Source organism: Eschscholzia californica, unplaced genomic scaffold, assembly GCF_041429995.1.
Source record: "Eschscholzia californica isolate CP2 unplaced genomic scaffold, dmEscCali1.0.p SCAF_5, whole genome shotgun sequence".
NCBI lineage: Eukaryota > Viridiplantae > Streptophyta > Magnoliopsida > Ranunculales > Papaveraceae > Eschscholzia > Eschscholzia californica.
This window is the reverse complement of record NW_028238472.1, coordinates 25176034-25198174: the sequence shown is the minus strand read 5'-3', so window position 1 is coordinate 25198174 and position 22141 is coordinate 25176034. Positions and strand designations below refer to the sequence as shown.

The window sequence follows — 22141 nt, the reverse complement described above, 5'->3', positions numbered from 1 at the left end:
GTTCTCTATCCAAACACGGGGCTTTAAATTCATTTTCTTTGCTATTAGGATATTGAGTGGTAAAAATTTCTCTCCTTATCATTAGGGATTTGTTGTGGAATCCTTACCTCAATCATTTCGTGATTTGGGAAAAAGATCAAAATTTGGCATTTTATTTCCTATCCGAACCCTCAGGATTTAAATACTTGCAGAAGAGGTTTGGTTTGTCTGCTGTGAAGGGAGGGTGTTTTCTATACTAGCTTGTTCCCTGAGAGAGATGGTTTGCTTATGTTATGTCTGATGTCTCTTCTACCTTTAAGATTTAATTGCATGTAACTGTGTTCAGGGTATGGGTGGCCGCCATTTCAGACATTCCCCGACGGTTGGTAACCTTGAACGGGGCTTAAAGGGGGATCTCTAGTTAAGGGGCTTTCATGGAAGTTTATTTTAGTCTTTCTGCAATCTTTTTCCTATTCGTAATACGAAATTCCTTCACCTTAGTTTTAAGAATATGTGGCATGGACCTGGAAGGGTTAGCGTGTCGCACGTTTTGTCACGGAAAAAATAGCCTGCTTTGCATTTCTTGCAGTGGTGGTAGAACTTATTTTGCTGGATTATCTTTGTTTACTGGAGGATTAGGTTTCCATGGTGGGAGCGCTTTGGTTTCTTCGAAGGGTTTCTTTCTTATATAAACTTGCAGTTACATTTCGTACATAGGTCATTTCTTCAAACTTTCTGTTCACATTTACTTTAAATTATATTCACAATGTGTGACCGGTGATATCCACTGTGCAGATTCTGTCACTCTTCCGGTTGTTGGAGGACAAGGAATTCTGACGTGAGTCTCTCCCGAAGGAGTTTTTATTTCAAGTTGCTAGTGAGGAAGTTTATTGGTAGATTTTTATTATAGTACAAATATTTTTTTTTCCCACCTGATCCCTGATGTTAGGGGTATGAGCTACAGGTTGGTAGATATCAATACTAAGTTCAATATCTGACGTGGGGAGGGGGAAAATATGGAGTTACGAGTCTTGCTTGCCACCTATTTCTGTGTTCGTATTTGGTTTTTGACTTGCTCAACCTTGTTAGGGTTTCTTTTAAATTTCTTAGTGCGCTGGATCCTTATTTTTCTTTTGTTGTTCTTTTTCCGAAGGTTTCTTTATTGCTTGACGATTTGGTTTTGTTTCTTGGAGTACGTTATTTGAGATGTCTGCGATCCATATTTGCCTCATGTCAATCGTGAGTGAACCAACTTTGTTACGCGGTAGTGTTTGGTCAAGTTATCCTAAGTTTCCTTAGTGGTTCCTCATTGGCAATTCTTCATTTTCCCTTCTTCAGTTTTGAGTTTTATGCTAATCACAGTTTTGCACTTTTTTCTAGGTTTTTTTTTTTTTTTTTTTTTTTTTTTTTCTAGGTTTTCTGTTTGCTCATTTTCTCCGAATAGGTAATTTGTTATAATGTACATGATGATTTTTGTTATTCTCTCTATTTTGGTTGTGTTCCTTCGTTTCTAAAAGATGTTGGATTGGTTTTACAAAATGGAAAATCTTTCTTGTCGGGGTTGCTGGATGCTGCTATCATATTCCCTGGTTGTCATCAGGATGTAGTTTTTTTTTTATCTTTTTCAGTTTTAAAGTGTCGTGTCTAGGTTATCTACATCTGTAAAATTGTTGACGGTCTTATCTTGATGTAGGATAGGTGGACTTCCAAGTCCAATGGAACAACTTTCTGGTGCTTGCTCGACGGGTCAGAAGATTTCGGACTGAACTAATTTCCTTTATAATGTGTAAGTCAAGTATTTTCAGTCCTATTCCAGATCCATGAGTAATAGATCCGTAGTGCCAAAGTTCTTTACCTTTCCTTTATTTTCTGACTTTTAAAGGTAATTTAAAACACATGCTATCTTAGGAGAGCTATCATGTTGATGCAAACTGTTCCGTAGGTTTTTTATCTTCAACTTCGGTTGGTATACTTACTAACTTGGGAGGTTAGCTTTCGCAATTCTACCTCATCTTATTTTAGCTGTGTCTTATGTTGCTCCTTGCCTAAGACATAATCTAGTGTTATTTGTATCTAACATGAGCTCTAACGCTTGAGAAGTTGTTGGCTTGTTGCTTGTATAGTCTTATTGTTAGCTAGGAATGGCCATCTCACCTTCTAATCTTGTCTCCAAATTCTTTTGTGCTTCGGTTGTGAATCAATTCAGTTATTCAGTTATTGCCTGCTTCTAATTTATATTGGATATTAAGATTTTATGTGACATATTAATAGCTATTTCAATTCTACTTCATCTGATTTTAGATGTGCCAATTGGTCGTTCCTTGCACAACATATAATAGTGAGTTAGTAATATCTGGAGGGTCGTTTAGATCCACCTTTTTTAAATTTCAGGGGCCAACAACTACCAGATAGTGTTTGCCAACTGAAAGGTTCTGAAATGTAATGTTATCAAATGCGCCCTATTGGAACTGTAGATCTTCACTCTACTTCGTGTTTGTTCGTTAAATAAGCCTCAACGGAACTGCTATTAAATATGCTGAAATTTGTTTTATAGTTTGTTTCAAGGACGGCTTCTGTCTAGAGGAAGCATTTTCTGGGAAGAGATTTTTGTGTCTCAAGTTCCATTTAAATTTGCGTCTAAAATTTTGTCATTTTCAATTCCTAATGCGTTGTTCATCTTGGGACGTTTTTTTTTTGTCTTTTACCCCACTTCTTTGATTTTTATCTTTTTTGTTAAACTCTGAATGAATTGTAATATTTTTTACTTTTTTATGTTTATCCTGTTGAACGAAGTTTAGTTGAGGGGGTCCTAATTTATGGGTAGTATTTTTAAAGGCTTTAGAGATAATGCTGCCGATCTTATTATGTATATGTGAATGACTGACTTGATGCACATCAGAATGGTTTTGTTGATGCTTTAGACTACCAAAGCTTTTATTAATCTGATTACTCTTTGGGGAATCCACATATTCATAATCTCGCAGTTCACCCCTGTTGTTATTACTATTAGAGCCTTGAGGGAAACATGAACATCAATCTGTTGCAAGTGCGAATTTGACGCTATAGAAACTATACATAATAAAATATTTAACTTCTTGATTTGTAACAATTAACTTGAACCAAAAGTTTAATCGTAGAACTGTTTTGAATTGATTGTTGTCCTCTGAAGTTGGTGTGAGGACTAAAGTTCTGAATTTGGTATGAACAGTTCCATGTTGTTTGGTGATTGGTGGTGTGCCTGAAACATATTTACATTTGAAACAATGTCGATTTCGTGATCTAACTGGTTTGTTTGGTATTAGTTTGCATCTCGAGCATCTAGAAATTTTGGTTCTGATTTGGCTCTTAATTTTGTTCTTTGATTTGGGACTCAGGGTCGGATTTGCATCTTCATTGGTTTATTGATCCAGTTGTTGTGTAGGGAAAACACACTTTGAAATTCTTCCCATTAAGCAGCTCCTATTTGTGTTGTCCAATAAAGTTTTGGGGAAAAGGTAAGATCACTTTGTGATGTATCAGATATGTTGCTAGTGGATCTCTGGACATGATTATGGTTTTCTGTTACTGTTAATGTGGAATCTATTCTCTCATTGCGGCTTTCCTCAAAAGCTTAGGTATCCTAATTGATTTTTTAGGTTTATTCGGTAAAGTTGTTATTGTTGCGTAACTGTAGGACATCATCTGGGTCAAGGTTAACCTTTCGGATTTATCAAAATTGGTGATGAGAAAAACTTTTCTTCTTTCTAGCAGTAATTCTTTTGTTGATGAGATTTCAACCAAGAGTAGAAAATTTTGACAACAGTTTTGTATAGATTGTTGTTATCTCCACTTGGTAACCAGCTTCTCTTGAGGGGATTTCAGGTTGTTCAAATGTTCTCATGGGTTAGTTCTTGACCAAAAAAGTAAATCTTCAAGTGAAGGGAGTTTATATTAAACTGCACTATTGATTTTATTTAGTTTTGCGTTACTAATGGTTGACACGCAATTGAAATGTTTTTATGATGTTGTAGAGAAGTCACTGTAATGGAAATTGGGGTTTCTTGTTTTGACTGAAGGAGTTGTCTAGGTTAGCGTTTTCTTTTCAGTGTTCTCTCTCAAGGGAGTTCCCATATTATGCACAGATTCCATAAAATTCTTCTCTAGTGCCGGTCTATGTTGTTAACATTTAACACTTCACAACAATATTCAACGTCCAAAAACTGGCTCTCCTTGTTATCTGCATGCCTCTCGGGAAAGTTATAGTAGTACCTTTTTTTGGTTTATTGCATGGCATGATTTAAGAATCTTTCTATACCTTTTCATTTCCTTAGTCGTCTGGTCCTCTTATGTGTTAGTTAGTAGTTTTCAGGATGACTGGTCTTCTGGAAACGTCTTCTTAGAAATGATTTCTGCTTGGAGGTGCACTCCAGACCTCTAATAGTCTTCTTTTCTATTAGTTATGACTTCATCTGGTAAAGGCGTTTTCTGTCTTTTAACTTGCTACCTCCATTAATTTCCTTATTAGAGGAATAACAATTAAAGTAAGCATTATTTTGATTTTTGTAGGGTTTTTTGAATTGGACTTACTTTAAGAAGATGTGATTTGGTTCTAACTTGTGGGGGTTTTCCTATTTTACATAGAATCCTTTTCATAAAAAAAAACATAGAATCCACTATTCGTCCCTATTGTCTTATCACTTTACATGAAAATATAGTATCCATAGATCAACTGTCTTAGTTTTTCTCATACCCGTCAGACAAAAACAGAACTATTAAATTTCATTTCTGGTTCCAAGTGTGCCATTTTTATGTTTCGTGTTGTATCCACCTTAACTTGTGCGCTTCTTTTGTAATTCCTTCACTCTGTTGTAGGGATAGAAGTTATATTACGTGGGGTAGTGTCTTGAAGTACTCTTCAGAAGTTCATTGAATATACATAGTATAGCATGATGTACCCTTCGTGTTAGGATGTGGACTGTGGAAGTGTTTTTTAAATTTCTTAGTGTTTGGGACCCTATTTTTTGGCTTTGCTTTTTGTTTTTCCCAGGGACTCTTGTGGTTGAAGATTTATCGGCTTCAGAGACTGTTTAAGATGTCTGTGATCTGATTTGGCTCATGTACATCGAGAGTGAACCACTTCTCTCAACTCGCAGTGTTTGGTTGGTGCCTTTATTATAAGTTCCCCTAAATGGTTCCTCGTTGGGCATTCTTGATTTTCCCTTTTTCAGTATTGGCTATTGAGTTTTATGCTAATAGTAGGTTTACACTCTATCTAGGTTTTCTGTTTGCTTATTTGCTCTGAATTGTTACAATGTGCACGGTGATTTTGTTGTTCCTCTACTTAGGCATTATTCCTTATAGATTCAGCAGAATGTGCTGTTAATTTGTTTAACCAAAAAATAAGTTTTCTCTTGGCTGTGTGCACGATAAGATCCAATTGTTGTTTAGGAAACTGTACACCTTCAAATTCTTCCCAATGAGCTCTTATTTGTGTTTTCTAATAAGATGACCCTGTGATGCATCAGAGATGTTGGTTTTGGAACTTGAACTTGATCATCATTTTCTGTTACTGTTAACGTGGAATCTATTTGCTCCTTTGGGCTTTCCTCGAAAACTTAGGTATTCATGTTGATTTTTTTTAGTTTTAATGGGTACAGTTGCGGTTCTGTAATGGTAGGACATCATATTGGCCAAGATTGATCCTTTCCAATCTTCTATCAAAATCTGTAATGAGAGAAACTTTCTTTTTTAGCAGTCATTGTTTTACTGCTGAGATATTTCAACCAAAAGTAGAAATCTGAGAATAGTTGTGTATTGTTGTTATCTGCAGTTGGCAGCAAGCTTCTTTCTTTATGGGATTTCTGTCTGTTCAATTTTTTTCTTGGAGTTGTTCGTGACCCAAAAGGCAAATATTTAAGTGAGGGGAGATTATATTCACTGCATTATAGATTTTATTTAGTTATGCGTTACTAATGGTTTACGTGTAAACGACGTTGTAGAGATGTCACTGTCTTTGTAAGGGGTTTCTTGTTTTGACTAAAGGGGTTTTGTAGGTTTGCATTTTCTTTTCAGCGTTGTGTTTCGCATATTATACTTTCATAAAACTCTTCTCTAGTGTTGGTTTATTCTTCTATATGAAGGTTTAACTAACTATGTCGGTAACAGTTAATACTTCTCAATAATATGCAACATCCAAAGTCCCGTCCGTGTTGTTTGCATGTCTCTCGAGGAAATAGTACTAGTAACTTATTTTGGTTTATTTCATGCCATTTGTAAGAATCTTTCCAAACCATTTCCTTTCCTTTCTATTACATGTTGGTTTCCAAGACTGGTCTTGTGGAAGCCTCTTCTTGGAAGTGATATCTGTTTGGAGTCGCACTCCAGATTTCCTCTAATATTCTTTCCTTTTCATTTAGTTATGACATTATCTTTGAAGGCGTTTTCTGTCTTTAACTTGCTACTTTAATGTTTTCCTTATCAGAGGAATAATAGTTGAAGCATGCACTCATTTTATTTTTGCGGGGATCTTTGAATTGGACTATTTGGCAGGCTAGGAACTTAGGAATTTTCAATGATTCTCCTAGGAGTCTAGTGGTCGAAGTGGAGGACGTCCTTGGCCTCCTCTTCCATTGGAGTAGATCATGAGTTGGGCTAAGTGTCTTTCATACTTAGACTTTATTTCTAATTGGGAGGTTATCATGAAGTAACATCTTCGCCTGATACAACCAATTCTTTTGTACATTCTTTTCCTCCTCAATATTAATTCAAACTTTTCAAAAAAAAAGGAGATGTCGTTCGGTTCTCTCTTGTGGGGGTTTTCATACTTCACGTAGAATCCACAATTGTTTCCTATTGTCTATTTATTTCTTCTTTCCATGAAAATAAGTAATAGATCAACTGTCCTAGTGTTTCTCATGCGCGTCAGAAAAATAGAACCATTAAATTTCTTTTCTGGTTCCAACTTCCGAGCATCCCATATTTTAAAATTCTTGTTATATCGACACTAACATTTGCGATTCTTCTTGTGTAGTTCCTTCACTCTGATATAACAGTGAAGGAATTATACACGGGTTCTTATCTTGAAGGGATTTTTTTGTAACAGCTTGCTGCATTTTTGTGTGGGTTATGCTTGTTCCAACTTCAAGATGCAGTTGGAGTTATCAGTGTTCTTTGGGTATTCCTTCTGTCCAGTTTCAGATGCTCACTGGCAATCGGTATTCTAGGACTTGGATTTACACTAATCCGCTTTTGTCGTAAAGGGGGGTTTTCTACTAAAGTTTCTTTAATGGCAGCTGAGTTTACTTTTTTGCTATTTATTATCTGTTCATATTAATTTTTAGGGGTTCGCGCCTGGCGCATGGAAGTTCGCTCACAACATTTGAATTTATTCCTGAGAAACCCTAATCCTGTTGGCTTGTTCCTTTACATTGCTTGAAGTGGTGTGAAAACTATCATTTTGTATTATCTTCTTTTACTAGGGGGAGCGCAGCAATTCCTTCTTGCAGGGGGTTTTCTAGCCCAACTTCTTGTACATTTCCATGTTTTTATAGGGGAATATCTATGCAAACATTCTGCTTACAGTTACACCAAACTGTTTCCAGACCATGCGGATGTCTGCTTTCCATACGCAGGACTCTTTGATCCTTGGTCAATAACATGCGACATCCAAAGACCGGGTCTTCGTGTTATTTGCTTTGGCTCTCTGAAAAGTAGTAGTACTACCTATCTTTGGTTATTGCATGGCATATTTTAAGAATCTTTTCATACCTTTTCATTTCCTAAGTTGTCTGGTCCTCCGGAGTATTATTTGTAAGTTTCTAGGATGGCTGGTGTCTTGTCGAAGCTTCTTCACAGAAATGGTTTCTGTTTGGAGGTCCATGACCTTTAATATTTTTTGAAAACTTTGAACAGGCCTCTGATATGCTTTTCTTTTCAATTAGTTATGACTTCTCTGGCAATGCGTTTTCTGTCTTTTAACTTGCAACCTTAGTTTATTGCCTTATTAGAGGAATAACAAACAAAGCATGCATTTATTTGATTTTTGCAGGGATCTTCGAAGTGGACTTACTTTACGAAGATGTGATTAGGTTCTCTCTTTTGGGGGTTTTCCTATTTTACGGAGATACCACAATCTTCCCTTTTGTCTCAAGTATTTATAGATCAAATATCCTAGTTTTTCTCATGCCAGGTCAGACAAATACAAAACCATTAAATTTCTTTCCTGGTTCCGATTGTGCCATATTTTAAGATTCTTGTTGTATCCATCCTAACAGGCGCGCTTCTTCTTTTGTGAGTCCTCCACTTTGTTGTAGGGATGGAAGTTGTTATTTCGTGCCATATTTTAATAATGAATGACATGATTTATGATTAATGATCTTGAAACAATAAATAATGGAAGAATGTCAGAAGGGTAAAATTGGTAATGAAAAAGAAAAAATTTAATTTCTAAAGGTAAACAGACGGAAAAGTGATTTAGGGGGCTATTTTGGAAGTTGGTCATCTTTAGGGAGCCATTTTGGTGAGCTGGTCATCTTTAGGGGTCCAAAATTGAGTTAACCCTTTTTATTTTATTTTGATTTTTTCGTTTGCATGGTCACTTGTTGTCCTCTCTAGTGGGGCATCAAGATAACAAGATAGATCGATTAGGAGGGATATGCGGCTAATTTATTTGACAGTAGATCAAGAAAACTGCGGTAGCAGCTGCAACAGGAGCTCTCTCTTTTAGCTTTCTTCCTTTTTAATGTTATATTATAACATAAGAGTTACAGCTAGATAAGTTTTGAGGTGATAACAATTATTTCTAGTTAAATAACTCTCTTAGAGCCGATGGTTTTCTGTCATGTTTGTGGCCATTACTTGGTAAATTGTTCTAGTTTGAGTGAATTTGTTGGATGCTGCAGATAGATCGCCTGGGTGTTTTTGTTCTAACTTGCTATTTCATTCTTTTGTGAGTTATATCTAATTTTAGCATCAAACAAACAATCTTTTTCAACTACTTTCAGGGCATCCAATTTGGAAGATCACAATCTATATTTGGCTCATGTTCTGGTGGGAAGAGAATATTGGATGTCTCTCCTGATTTTGCAGTGTGCAAGTGTCTAATTGTGGTGAAAAGAATCAGCTTCTTGTCTTCCTCCAATACCCTCTAGGTGAACAATACCATTTAAATTTCTTATGTTCTTTTTAGTTCCTAACCAATAGAAACTGAGAAATTTGCACGTCTTTTTCGTCCACTAACATGTCGTGTAGACCCTTTTGTTGATGGTTGATACTTAAGACAACTGAGGTATACATAGAGAACTTAAATTATTTTCTTATTAGGGGTTTCTGTTTCAACTTTCATTCGGGTGGGGATGGGGGCAAGTTTCATTTGGATATAAATCTAAATTCTTTTTCTTTGTCTTGGACTTATTTCATTTTGGTTGGTTATTATTTGGGGCTTGGATTAGATGTGGACGTCTAGGTTCTGAGGAGTTGTTAATAAAATAAAGTTGATTACTTAAATGGTGTTTTATTGGTGTGTAGGTTTTCATCTGATTCAATCGTTGAACAAATTGGTTTCCTTCTATAGTGGCAGCTTAACGGAGTGTTAGCTACAAAAAATGGGATAATTTGTTGATGTTGAAAACGATAAGGCTTGAACTCCCACTTGGAAATCTGTTTTTTTTTTCCCTAACTGATTTCTTATGTGGAAGTTATCGTTCTATTCGGTATTTTGGCCTCTTCCACTACGACAGTGCCATTAAATTGTTCCTCGGGTGTTATGAGAGTACGAACCTCAACTATGTTCGAGCATCCATCTTGATATATGGAGGTATTCATATTTTTCGTGGTCAAGAACTTTCCTTACCTGGTATTGTCGATTTCTTGCTCGAGGTATGGGTATACCCTTGTTTTGAGAATTGGACTTGTTCCTGGGAGACATTACATTGTTTTGTGAAAGGGCTATTAGAAATTTCTTCTTTGATTTTGTGAGAATAGGGTTTTCTCTCCAGGGAGGAATAACCTTGTTTAGAGAATTGAGGGTTTTTTTTTTATCTCCTATTATAATGTTGAAGTTCTCTTCCTTACTGTTTGTTTATGAAGGTCCGGTCGTAGTTATATCAATATAGACGGTTTTTTTGTGTCGTTTTGGTTTTCCATTTTTAAGGATTGTTTCTTTTATTTTTAGTTAAGGGGTTCTGTTGAGCTTTCTACTTTCAGTTTCTTTTTCTTTCTTCTTTAGGTGGTCTACTTGAGCCTTTATTAGTTTTACTTTCTTCTTCTGAACCTCCCTTGCTCATTTTCCACAGTGATTAGGATTTAATACATGACGAACTGGTATGGTTCTTATTTTGAATGGAGTTTTCTACTTGAACCTGTATATTTCAACCTGGATCAGAAATTTGTTTTGTCCAGTTGGTAGCACACTTCTACAGGGAAATATGCATTGCATTATAGGTTCTTATGCTACAAGTTCCACAAAATTTCTTGTATTTGCATGAAGACTATCTTTCTTGATATCTTTTCTGCAGCATGGAATTTGGTTGACATAGTTTTATGGTTTCTTCTCGAAGAAGGTTTGCTTTACGATTTCAGTTTTCTCTATCTACTCTTCGACTCTTCCTTCATTTGTCAAGGTATTTGCTTACTTTTCCTCTTTCATTTTCTCTTGTACTCTCTGTTAAGAGTTTTTCTTGTTTCCCTTTCGTTTTATCTTTCTACTCCCTCCGTTTCTTCCCTCTGTTAGGGTTTTTGTTTCCTTATTTTTCCATTTTCGTTGCAGGAACTTTCGCTGTCCAGGCGATGCTTGCAAGCGTATTTGCTCTTTGACTAATCTAGGGTTTCGTGGTTAATTTGGTTTCGCTGTTTTCTGTTTGCATTTCCAACATCTAGATTTCATTCTTTCATCGTTTCTCTGATTAGGGTAGTACAATATGGGTTAGATTACGTTCTTGACCATTTGATTGCTTCTGCAGATTCCATAATTATTCAATTTTGGAGATTTCCATCGTCAATTGGATTCATCTACGAAAGGGATTCAAGTTTGTATTTGATATGAAAGGGGGTTATTTTTTCATTAATAATTAGTTTTTAATAGCTTTAGAGAATGATTCTGATGCCAATCTTTTCATGTCTATGGTGGTGGTTTCACATCAGAATCACGTTCAATACTTGCTCTAGTGGTGGTTTCAACCAATAACAGTTTGTTTATTTGACTGCTCTTCAGGGGGAATTCTTCCAATTGAGCCCCAGTTGCATAGCTTGGGAGGAAGCTTTCGGCAAACAGTAAGAATAACTGTGTTAATGTATTTGCATATGTTAGATATACAAACTTAAACATAATATACTTTTTCTGGTACTGTTAATCTGAAAACTTTTTTTACTTCGGATTTTTCTTTACAAAAGTTTAGGTATCTGTTTGTGTTAATTGTATCGCTTTGGTTTCCATAGGTTGCATAAAGCTCTCCCATATCGTTGGTTTATCCTTCTGCATCAGGGTTCACCTATTTATGTTAATAACTTCTAATCTATTGATTGGTCCAGCTGTCCATGTGTTTCTAATTCCCCACGGGAAAACGTTACTAGTATATATACTTTGTTTTTTTCTATTGGGCCATTATTTTAGAATCTTTCAATACTTTTCCACTCCGTGCAGTCTTCCATTATGTTATTTTTCGGTTTGGAGGATGAGTTGGTGTTTTTTTAACCTGCTTCTTTGATTTTTATCCATGTTAAAGGAATAATAATTTGTGCATGCAAAATTCATTTGATTTTCAAGGGAAATCTACAAATTAGATACTCCGAGGAGATGTTATTTGCATGTCTCCTAGGGGGTTTCCTGTTTTCATCATAAAGGGCACCAAATACCCAAAGGCCCAACTATCCGTGCTTTTCTCAAGCCCCTTAGGGAAACAGTGAACTATTAAGTTTTACTTTCATTCCTTAACATGTGATGAACTCCTTTTCTTTTTCGATTTGAGGAAGATTGGTGTTTAGAGGAGACGTTAATTTGTTTTCTTTGAATTTCCATTCAAATTTGCCTCTTAGGGTTCCCTCCTTTCCGATTACTAATGCATTTTTATTTGGAAGGGGGTTTCATCAATTGCCTTTTCAAACTTTTCCTTGTTAGAGTAGTAGTTATATAAGCATGAAAAGTTCATTTGTTATATAAGCATGGACACATTACGTTGTTTTGTGAAAGGGATATTTTAACTCGCTTCTTTGATTCTTCAGGTAAAGCAAATTCATATTCATTCTATTGAGCCTTTGTTGTGTGGTCTCCAGGGAAGATTTTATATGTATATGGATATTTCGGTATAGAAACTTTGGACATTAACTAGTTTTTCTGTTACTGTCAATCTAGAATCTGTTATCGCCATTGGTTGTTATTCACAGTTAAGCAGGTAACACCTCTGGATTTGTTTGTGTTAGTCGATATAGTTGCTTTGACATAACTTCAAAAAACCATCTTGGTGAGGGGAAGGTTTATTTTTTTGTTTGATACCTTTATCTATAACCACCAAATTCTGACTATGGATTGCGGTTTTGGGTATAGTTGCTTTGGCATAACTTTAAGTTATGATCTTGGTCATTGGAAGGTTTGTTGATTCGATCTATGAATATCTGTAACAAACAGTTATTTATTGATGCTTGGATCAAGGTTTTAACATTGAGAATCATTTGAATTGATTGTTGTTTTCTCTAGTTGGTTGCCTGCTTCTTGTCAACAAGATATCAGTCTATTAACTTTTTTTGTCGTGGGAGGGTTTTAGGACCCAAAATGTAAATCTCTACGTGGAGTGTGCTTGTGCAATCCTTCCAATTTTCTTTGTTCATTGTTACTAATCTAATATCCATTGTTAAAAGTTGCATGATGTTATGGAGGAAAGTTGGTGTCTTCGGGAGGAAGATTGGGCTATCTTTTTTGTCTGAAGGGGGTTTTCTATTTCACATCGGTTCCACAATGTACATTCTTTATCATTCGTCGTTTGTAACTGTATGAGGTTGTAACAATGAATTTACTTAACACTTTTTCAGGAGCCTAAAATACTCACAACTACTCTCGCATCCTAATGGTGATCTTAAGGGCTAGGTTCTTTTTACTTTTTGAAAAAGGGTTTATCTAATTGAACTTTCTTCTTTCAGTTTTTATTCTTCTTTCATATCTTCTTGAATTGATTTACGTATTTGTTTTGTGTTATCTTTCTCAGGTATCGATGTGATGGGATCATGGGACGACTTGTCTTAGTTTTGCATGTTAACGTCAGAGAGGCGATGGGTTAAAAAACCACACTAGTTCGTTTCTTTTTACGGTGTTTTCAATAGATATAAGTACTCATTTGATTCTTATTGGTTTGCTAGGATGGTTGGGGTCAACTTTGTCAAATCACCTGTGTGAAGGGCCATTTTTTTTAACTTGCTTCTGTGATTTTTGTCCTTTTTAGAGAAACTATAATTAATGGAAGCAAAATCAAATTGATGCTTTGCAGGGATTTGCGACTTGGGCCAATTCCAAGTAGCCACGACCTAGTTTTCGCTCGTTCTGGTTACTTTTTCCTCATTTCTAGGGGATTAATAAATCTTGTTCTCTTAGTTCATAGGTTATTTATTTGACTATTGAGTACATGCGATTTCTTTCTTCTTATTCTAGGAACTGCATTGGAGGTTGTACTATGTACCTGTTTGCAATCGATTTAGGAAACAGTAAGGTTTGATTGACCCCAAAAAACTTAACTTTTTTATTAATTTCACTTTTGTTCTTCTTTTGAACTCCCTTCCTCATTTTTGCAGCGTTATTAAGCTTTAACCCTTGAAGAACCGGCATGGTTCTTTCTTGAAGGAAGTTTTCTGTTGCTAAATTTTTATTTTTTGGTTATGTTTGTTGCGACAGCTACAAGATGCAGTTGGCTTTAACAGTGCTATTTGCGTGATTTTGCTGGTTCAGATGATCGCTCACATTTGGTATATTAGGACTTGGATTTAAGCTGACTTGTTCAACTCAAGGGGGCTTTCTACTTTTTGTTCTCCTTACAGCTTAGTTTACAATTTGTCGATTTTTCCTACCGTCTTAAAAATTCCTTCACCTTCTAGGATTTGGCGCCTGTAGCGGTATGGAAGCACTCTCCTATTAGAAGGTGTAGTGTTCGAATGAGTTGTTTCCAATTACTAATGAGTTGTTTATGGAAGGGTGTTTTCTCTCTCTTAACTTGTTTTTTCAAATTTTTTCACTGTTATAGGGGTAGTCATCGAAGCATGAAAAGTTCATTTCTTTTGATTTGCATTTTGAGCATCTAAATTTGGTTAGCTTTTATACTTGATACAGGACGGTGTTATTAGTTCACTGATATTCACTTTTTAATGGCTTTAGAAATTGTTTTATCTCTCTTAACTTGCTTTTTCAATTTTTTTTCACTGTTATAGGGGTAGTCATCGAATCATGAAAAGGTCATTTGTTTTGATTTTCATTTTGAGCATCTAAATTTGGTTAGCTTTTATATTTGATATAGGACAGTGTTATTAGTTCACTGATATTTACTTTTAAATGGCTTTAGAGATTGTTCTGATCCGATCTTATCATGACTATATGCAGGAGAAAATCTACATCCGGATGAACTTGCATGCTTGCTAAGTTGGTGGTTTAAACCAGCAACAGTTTATTAATCTGATTTTTCTTCAGGTAAAGCACATTTATAATCATTCTATTGAGCCTTTGCTATGTGGTCTCCAACGTAGATTTTGGGGAAACCGCAAGGTCACTTTGTCCTTGTTGATGTAGATTTCGGAATATGTCAATATAGAAAACTTTTGACATTTAGTAGTCTCTCTGTAACTGTTAATCTAGAATTTGTTCTCGCCTTCGGTTATTCTTAACAGATACGTAGGTATACTATCTGGATTTGTTCATGCTAGTCTATATAGTTGCTTTGACATAACTTGAGAACATCATCTTGGTGAGCGGAAGGTTTATCCTTTTGTTTAATATCTTGATAATGATATATGAGCACCAAATTCTGATAAGGATTGCTTTTTTGGGTATATGTGCTTTGGAATAACTTTAAGCCTTTGTCATTGGAAGGTTTATCATTTCGATTTGCGAGTCTGTAACACGAAGTGATTTATTGATACTCTTATTAAGGGTTTAACTTTAAGAATGGTTTGAATTGATTATTTTTTTTAACAGTTGGTCAGTTGGTTCTTGCTTCTTGTCAACAAGATCTTAGTTTGTTGATTTTTTATTTCGTGGGAGGGTTTCGGGACCAAAAATGAAAATTCTTCCATGGGGTGTAGCATTGAATTCCAATTTTCTAATCATAATATATATCTATGGTATCACTAATTGGTCTAGGGTTACTATAATGGTCTAGGGTTACTATGTTGTTGTTGTAATTAGTTTCTAATCATAATATATATCTATGGTATCACTAATTGGTACTAATATGATGATAACCTAGCAAAAATTCATGGTTTAAAGTTGTTATTGTTCTAACCATTCAAATCTAGGTTTGAAATTAAAGAGGGCTATGTAAACCCTAGGGAAGAAGAAACCTACCTGATTTTTAGTACCAAGAAGAAGAAACAAATCCCCTAGCAAAGCCTTTTTGATCCACCTTCTCCTTCTCCTTCACTTTCTCTCTCTAAACCCTACTATCTCTCTTTAAAGTCCTCTCACAACTCACGGGTGTAAGGGAAGAAAAAGAAACCAAATTGAATCTGGTGGGTGTGTAGGGATTTAAAGGGGTATTAATTTCGTGTTGCTAAAGGCACCCCCATAAATTAGTAGGGACACACAGTATGATCATCCTGTTTTCTATGTCAAGTATGCAAATTGTTAGGAATAGGAATCAAGGCAGCGCACATATGCTCGAATGTTAAAATTAAGGTATGTTGCAAAAGAACAAAAGCCACAAAGACAGAACTTACGAGTTATAAAGTGATGTTATTTTCAATTATTGACTATCGTACACTAGACTAAACCTTTAGAGGTTTGTGATAAAATAAATATCCGGGAAAATTAACTCAGGAAGGCTAGACTACACCCTAAGTTCCAATATCAACTTGATTTGTAAAGTGTTATTTTATTCAGACTATTTTTGTTTTTGTTTGAGCTTCTTTAAATCTTTTTGTGTATTATTTTATTAGGTTTGAGTTTTCAGTTGTATTTGCTTTTGCTTGTGTTTGTGTTTGTGTTGTGTCTGTAGGTGTGCATGTGTTCTTTTGCTTGTGTTTGTGTTTGTGGTTGTGTTTTTGTTTGTCTTTGTCTGTATCTGTCTTTTTCTTTCTCATTGTTTGGGTCTTGATTTATCTTTATGATTGTGCTTCTCTTAGTGCTTGTGTTTGCGTTTGTGGTTGTGTTTGTGTTTGTGTTTGTGTTTGTGTTTGTGTTTGTGTTTGTGTTTGTGTTTGTGTTTGTGTTTGTGTTTGTGTTTGTGTTCGTGCTTTTGATTGTGTTTGTGCGTGTGCTTGTGCTTGTGTTTCTGTTTCTGTTTGTGTGTTTTGTTTGTGTTTCTGCTTGTGTTTGCTGTTGTGGTCGTTTTTGGTGTGTCGCGTTTGTGTTATAGTTCAGAGTTTGTTTTTGTGTGTGTTGTATGTTTATTGTCAGTGTGTGTGTGATTACTTGCCAACACGACCATTACAAGTGTTTGGGTGTTTCCAACACTTGTTCTTATTGAGAGACTCAATCACTCAATTAACTGGACTGCATAGCTTTGAATTCATCACTTTTGCGTAGCTTTGAAAAAAAAAATTCTGTAGATCGACTGCATAGATTTGACATCCGATTTACTGTTACTGGATTTATTTAAGCATGTTAACATATCTCACTCCTTGCAGCTCTTGCTGAGAATGTTCTCATTTGGATGAAATTTTATAGGTCTTAGTGTGCAACTAGGATTAAATTGCCTCGGCTTTTCTTGTTTCTATTTTGTAAATCCAGGGAAATGGAGTTGTTACTAGTTCTTCATACATCTTATAACAGACTGAAGTTAAAACAAGGTTGATTCCACAATTTCCTTTTCATTTCTTCAATTGTGTTTGTAGAATCTTGATAATTTATTTGTCTTTCAGATCCCTATAGCATTGAATATGGCAGCACAATTTCGCATCGGAGACTGAAACCTGATTTTTTGAAGCGTAGGTGTTCTGTTATTGAATTTTGTGAGTTGTTTGAACTTTTCTCAGTGTCTTGATTGTTTTATAAGTTTGCTGTTAGAAGTATCATTCTGCTTTTCAGTATCTTCTGGAAGGTATCACTGTTGTGGAACAGGTTAGAAGTAATCACATGTGACACGATGGTTAATAAGAATCGCCAGATGGAGTCTGCTTTTCCTTTCTCCTCTTCTTCCTTTTTTTGCATTCCAGTTGATGGTAGAGTCTTCCCTATGTAGAGATAAAGTATGATTCAGCAAACAAGTTTTGTTGGTTCTTCAATCAACCTATTCTTTTGTGAAATTGGAGAACTTGGCGACTGATCACAAGGATTTGTTGCACTGAAGGCAACTTTTCACTTGTGCTCAAATGAAACCTGTTTGGAAAATCCACTTCGTTTCTAATTTTTTTGGAAATGTTATAGGAACAAATAACTCATTGAAGGATCACTTTCTTCACAATTTCCTTACACCCTATTTTGTCTCTGATGGAAGAACATTTAGGGGATACTAAATTGAAAAGCAGAAATTGAGGTTTGGCTCTAAGGAAATGAAGAGACTAGGTCGAATCTCTAACATTAGGTCTCTCTAGTGGGATAAACGCACTGCACAAGTAGTAGCTGGTAAACTTGTTTTTTCAGGTAAGACAATATTAACTGGTGCTCCTTATGTTATGCAGTGTATCAGGTTAGAAGCTTCAAGCGTTTCTGAACCTGCGCTCTGAAGGAGGTTTTTGAACATCTTTTATATCCTTCTCGTGCTATTCAGGTGGAAACATTGTTTCTCATCTCATCTCCATTTAGAGCTTTCCGTTTAACTAATAGGTACTGGTAGATAAAAAAACATAAATCTCTTGGTTTCTATTCGACCCAGTCTGCAATTGAGAAAATTTTATGGGTTTGTTAAGTCTACACTGCTCATATTATTAATGTCCTTTACTAAAATAGTACTTCTCATTACAAGGAAATGGATTTGAAGGTCTATGTTCCAAAAAGAGGCATTTCTACAGTGTCCCTATGGTTGGTTGACTTTCTTATATGCTTAATTAATCAATTTGATTTTCTTATAGTACTTTTTAATAGAAGGAACCCGAGTTTGAAGGAGCAAGTTTTGAAAAGAGGCATGTCTACCATGTTCTTATGGTTGATTTCTTTATATGCTTGAATAATCAGTTTCATTAAAGATAAGATGCATACCATGATCTGGTGTAACTTGATATTTGCTAATTCTGCTATTATGGTATGAGTCAGATTAGTAATTATGGTTTGCTTCCTTTGGTTGTTGTTGGTTCCTGACTTATGCTCGACAACAATTGGATGTTCAAATGAAGGAATCCGAATATTTTTATGGTTGTCATTTTTTATTTCCGGTCACAAATGATGTTTGAGCATCTTGAAAACCTTAAATTTGATCTTTTCCAGGGATAACATGGGTGGAAGTTTGTTGGTACTAAGGACTTGCTTGTGTGGCTTCGCCAAGTAACGGCACACGACAGCGGAGTTGTTGCACTTGCTTTTCAAATTGCTAGGAACTATTATTTTCACATTTCTCTTGCTTCGTAGGAGGATTGAAAAGTCAGACTGGCATATGATAAGGTTCTTTTTTTGGTTATCACATGTATTTTGTCCCTTTTAATGGTATTGGTAGACGCTAAATAAATAGGTAAAGATGTCGCAAGTACAGATCATATTCAATAGGTTAGTATGAAAATCTGAAGGCACATAATCCGGAATCTTCTACACCTGTGTGCGCTTCTGTTATTTGAAGAGTTATATTCAATAGGTTAGTGTGAAATTAGTGTGGCTGAGAATCTTTTATCTTGTAGGCTTTTTCAGATGCTAGCTAGGACGACTTCTTCAAAATCCTACCCTGCGAATGTGAGAAAGCTGTTATCAACTTGTATGTCTGAAGGAGCATATTAAAGGAAAGGTAATCTCTTGTCAAGTGCCTGATGCTTGCTGGTAAACTTTAAACTGTGGGCAGATTTGTTGGTCAGGGAAATATGTTATATATATGTATGTGGCACTACAAATGTGCACATCCGAGTAGGAGAGTCGGGGAGAAGTAGCAGTAGCAAGGGCTTTCAGTCATTGTTATTGAAGGAAGGGGCCACTATCGGGGATTGGGACCATAACTTCCCACGGGTGTGCAGATCAGAATAAGAGAGTAGTGATAGGTTAAGGCGGGCATGCAAACATTCAAGAAAATGAAGGAAGAGTGAGAGACGAACAAACTGAAGTGAGATATCTTCAATTACATCTGTAAGTTTTAAGATGGACATCTTAATTTTTTTGCATACTTTACTTTTTGATGTGCAAATCCCAGTAACATCTTTGTGAAAATATTCATGGTAAATTAGGTGATATCTTGTTAGAGAATCTTTGGTTATTTTTCTTAGTCTGCATGTTTTTGCCTTTAATTAATGTCATTTTGTCTTCAGCTGCCATGACTTTAGCTCACTATCAAATTTGCAGAGCGAACAGTTGGCTCTGTGATTAGTTAAGCTTCTTTACTATTTTGTTTGTTAGTAACTGCAGATATTATTTATTTCTTACTCTTTTCCTCTTTAGTGTACCATGTTGGTTGCTTGAGGAAAGGTGAATTCTGTGTTTTATAGGTATGTATAAGTTTTGTTATGGGCTAATGACGTACTTCTCAGTACAGTATAGTGTAACATTCATACATGCTTAAACTCAAGAACTTCCAAAAGGAAAAAAAAAATTGGTGCAAGGATATAAGATGCACTCTTAAACACTATAGACGGAAATCTTATTGAAAAAGACTACGTTATGAAATTGATAATCTATGGAACCTCGAAGTTTAAACGTTAAGACCGTTGGTTACTGCTTTCTGAGGCTGCAACCATCTTTCTAGTATGTAATCATCCGTTACTATTTTTTTGTTCTCTCATTAGTTACATTTGATCAATTTTATTATTTTTTGTTAAAAAATTATATAATGTTTTCTGCTCGTGAGATACGCACAACCCTTAGAGATGTGTATGATATTTTCGAGTCTTCACTTGGAATTGGGAGGCTATTCTTGCAACACTGTGAAGTTTGTCGAATATGTAGCTTATTCCCCTCTCCCTTACCATACCATATTTTGTTGCTCTTGTTCAAAAGAGAGATATGCTGAACATTAATATATACATTAATAATATATGCATGCCAACATGGATATTGGAAATGCTATTTCTCTTACATTTGATGTGGTGTAACAGGCAGCTTACTGAGATGCAAGCACCAGTGAACTTTTGTTGCATTGCTAGTGGAATATCTTGATCAACAGCAACAACTTCATTGTAAAGTAATGAAGCGATAGCTGCGATACAACTTTAAGCATACTTTGATGGAATTATCTTCTTATCCTTACTTTAAAACTTGTGGGTATGTGTTATTTATATTTTTTTGCAGATCTTACTTTCCGATTTGCAAAGACATCAATTTGTGATAATAATCTTGGTAACTAAGTGGTATCCAGTAAGGATGCTCTTCCCATCCTCCTTTTAAGCTTGAAACATTTTAACTACCATGTAGTCAATTATTTAAATATTACTAATTAGGATGGGCACAGGCATAAAGTCTGTTTATTTTTCTTGGTCTGCATTTATGTTGTTTTTGATTGTCATTTCTCATAAGAGCTGTGACTTAATGTATCGAAATTGGATTCATGAAAGTAATGCTTTCTTACCAGGTATGCTCCTAGATTTACTTTATCTTGTGGTTGACTGTGTCCTCGGCTTCTTGTTATTATTACATTTGTACTTGTCTTTATTTATTGTTATTTCCTTTTTACGCAATTTTTTTGATATCTTCTTGATTGCATGATGAATTTTTCATGGGTTTTGCACAATAGATCCATTGGGTTTACTTTCCCATTTTAATTTGGTTTAATTAGGTTCGGGATCTATTGTGCACAACCCACGAAAAATTTGTATATGTATTTATTGTATATGAGGGATTTTTTTTCATTGGTTTTCTGTTATAGATTCATTGGTTTGATTTCTCCCTTTTAATTAGGTTTGCAAGGCATTGTTCACTTCGTATATGTTATAGAAAGAAGAAAAATATTTTAGTTACTTTAAAAGTTTAGATAGTATGATGTTTTATAGACAAACCCAATACAATGTACTAAAGCAAGGTTATTCTGGTAACGTCCTTAATATCATAAATTTATACTAGGTTATAGCTTGTGCCTCCGGCACCGCGATTTGGTGAGCATTTACTTCGATAGGGTGCATTTACAACTATTTGAATACTCCTGTAAAAGATTTTTCTTTGGAGCCTTATTGGAATTGATTTGTAATTTCTACGAAGAAACCAAAAGTAACAAAGATTAGAACAATATAAAAGTATCATTGAGAGAGGCCCTATTGAGAATGAATTGTGAGCTTTCATCTTCTACAATGCTACAGTAATCCTCTACATGTTGCTAAACCAAACAAAACATTTTAAATAAAATACAAAACATGGTAGAATTAATTGAACATTAAAGAAGACAACTGAGATAGAAAAGACATTTCAAATTAAACTTATAATGATAAATGAATGCACTTCAAATACGCTAATGCAATCCTCAATGTTATTATGTCACAATTCACCATCTTAACAACTACACGTTTTGTTAATTTGAATCACTTATTCTTATCTTGTTAATATTTAGAGAGCTCAAGAGACCAAAAACTTGACTTGGAGATGTTAGATTGTTCCTTACTTGCCCATAGTTTATGGCTAGTGATTCAACTCTTGTAAATACAAAACCTACTAACAAGTAACAATTAAAACCATACAATGTATTTTTACTAAGTTACCTAATTAGACGCACAATGTAATTTTACTAAATAACCTAGTTAGATACACACACACAAACACACGTGTATATATATATATACATCTATGCATATATGTATATGCATAGATGGGTATAGCCATGGAAAGAGAGAGAGAGAGGAAGTAAAGAAGGGAATGTAGAGAGACACCGAAGTCTTAAATTTATGTATGGTTGTAGTTTTAATGTTAATAATGAAAGAAGAATTTGGGAGGATGATAAATTCC

General features: G+C 35.2%; 1 long non-coding RNA gene across 23 annotated transcripts; it reads left to right on the top strand.

The window, feature by feature from the left end:
* Positions 1 to 270: 270 nt before the first annotated feature.
* On the top strand, positions 271 to 20783 carry LOC147537955 (uncharacterized). 23 transcript variants are annotated; one of them, XR_015225280.1, is made up of 12 exons: positions 290 to 696; positions 775 to 817; positions 1678 to 8146; positions 8961 to 10577; positions 10724 to 13016; positions 13152 to 13486; positions 13592 to 13649; positions 13832 to 13902; positions 14032 to 14075; positions 14531 to 17852; positions 18506 to 18679; positions 18910 to 20297. It is a non-coding gene; the product is annotated as an uncharacterized LOC147537955 (long non-coding RNA). The 23 variants fall into 23 exon arrangements; XR_015225287.1 differs by adding an exon at positions 20308 to 20783 and having other exon boundaries at positions 13152 to 14075; positions 18910 to 19345; positions 19655 to 19701; XR_015225273.1 differs by having other exon boundaries at positions 1678 to 1765; positions 1862 to 1966; positions 3354 to 8146; positions 13152 to 14075.
* Positions 20784 to 22141: the final 1358 nt, after the last annotated feature.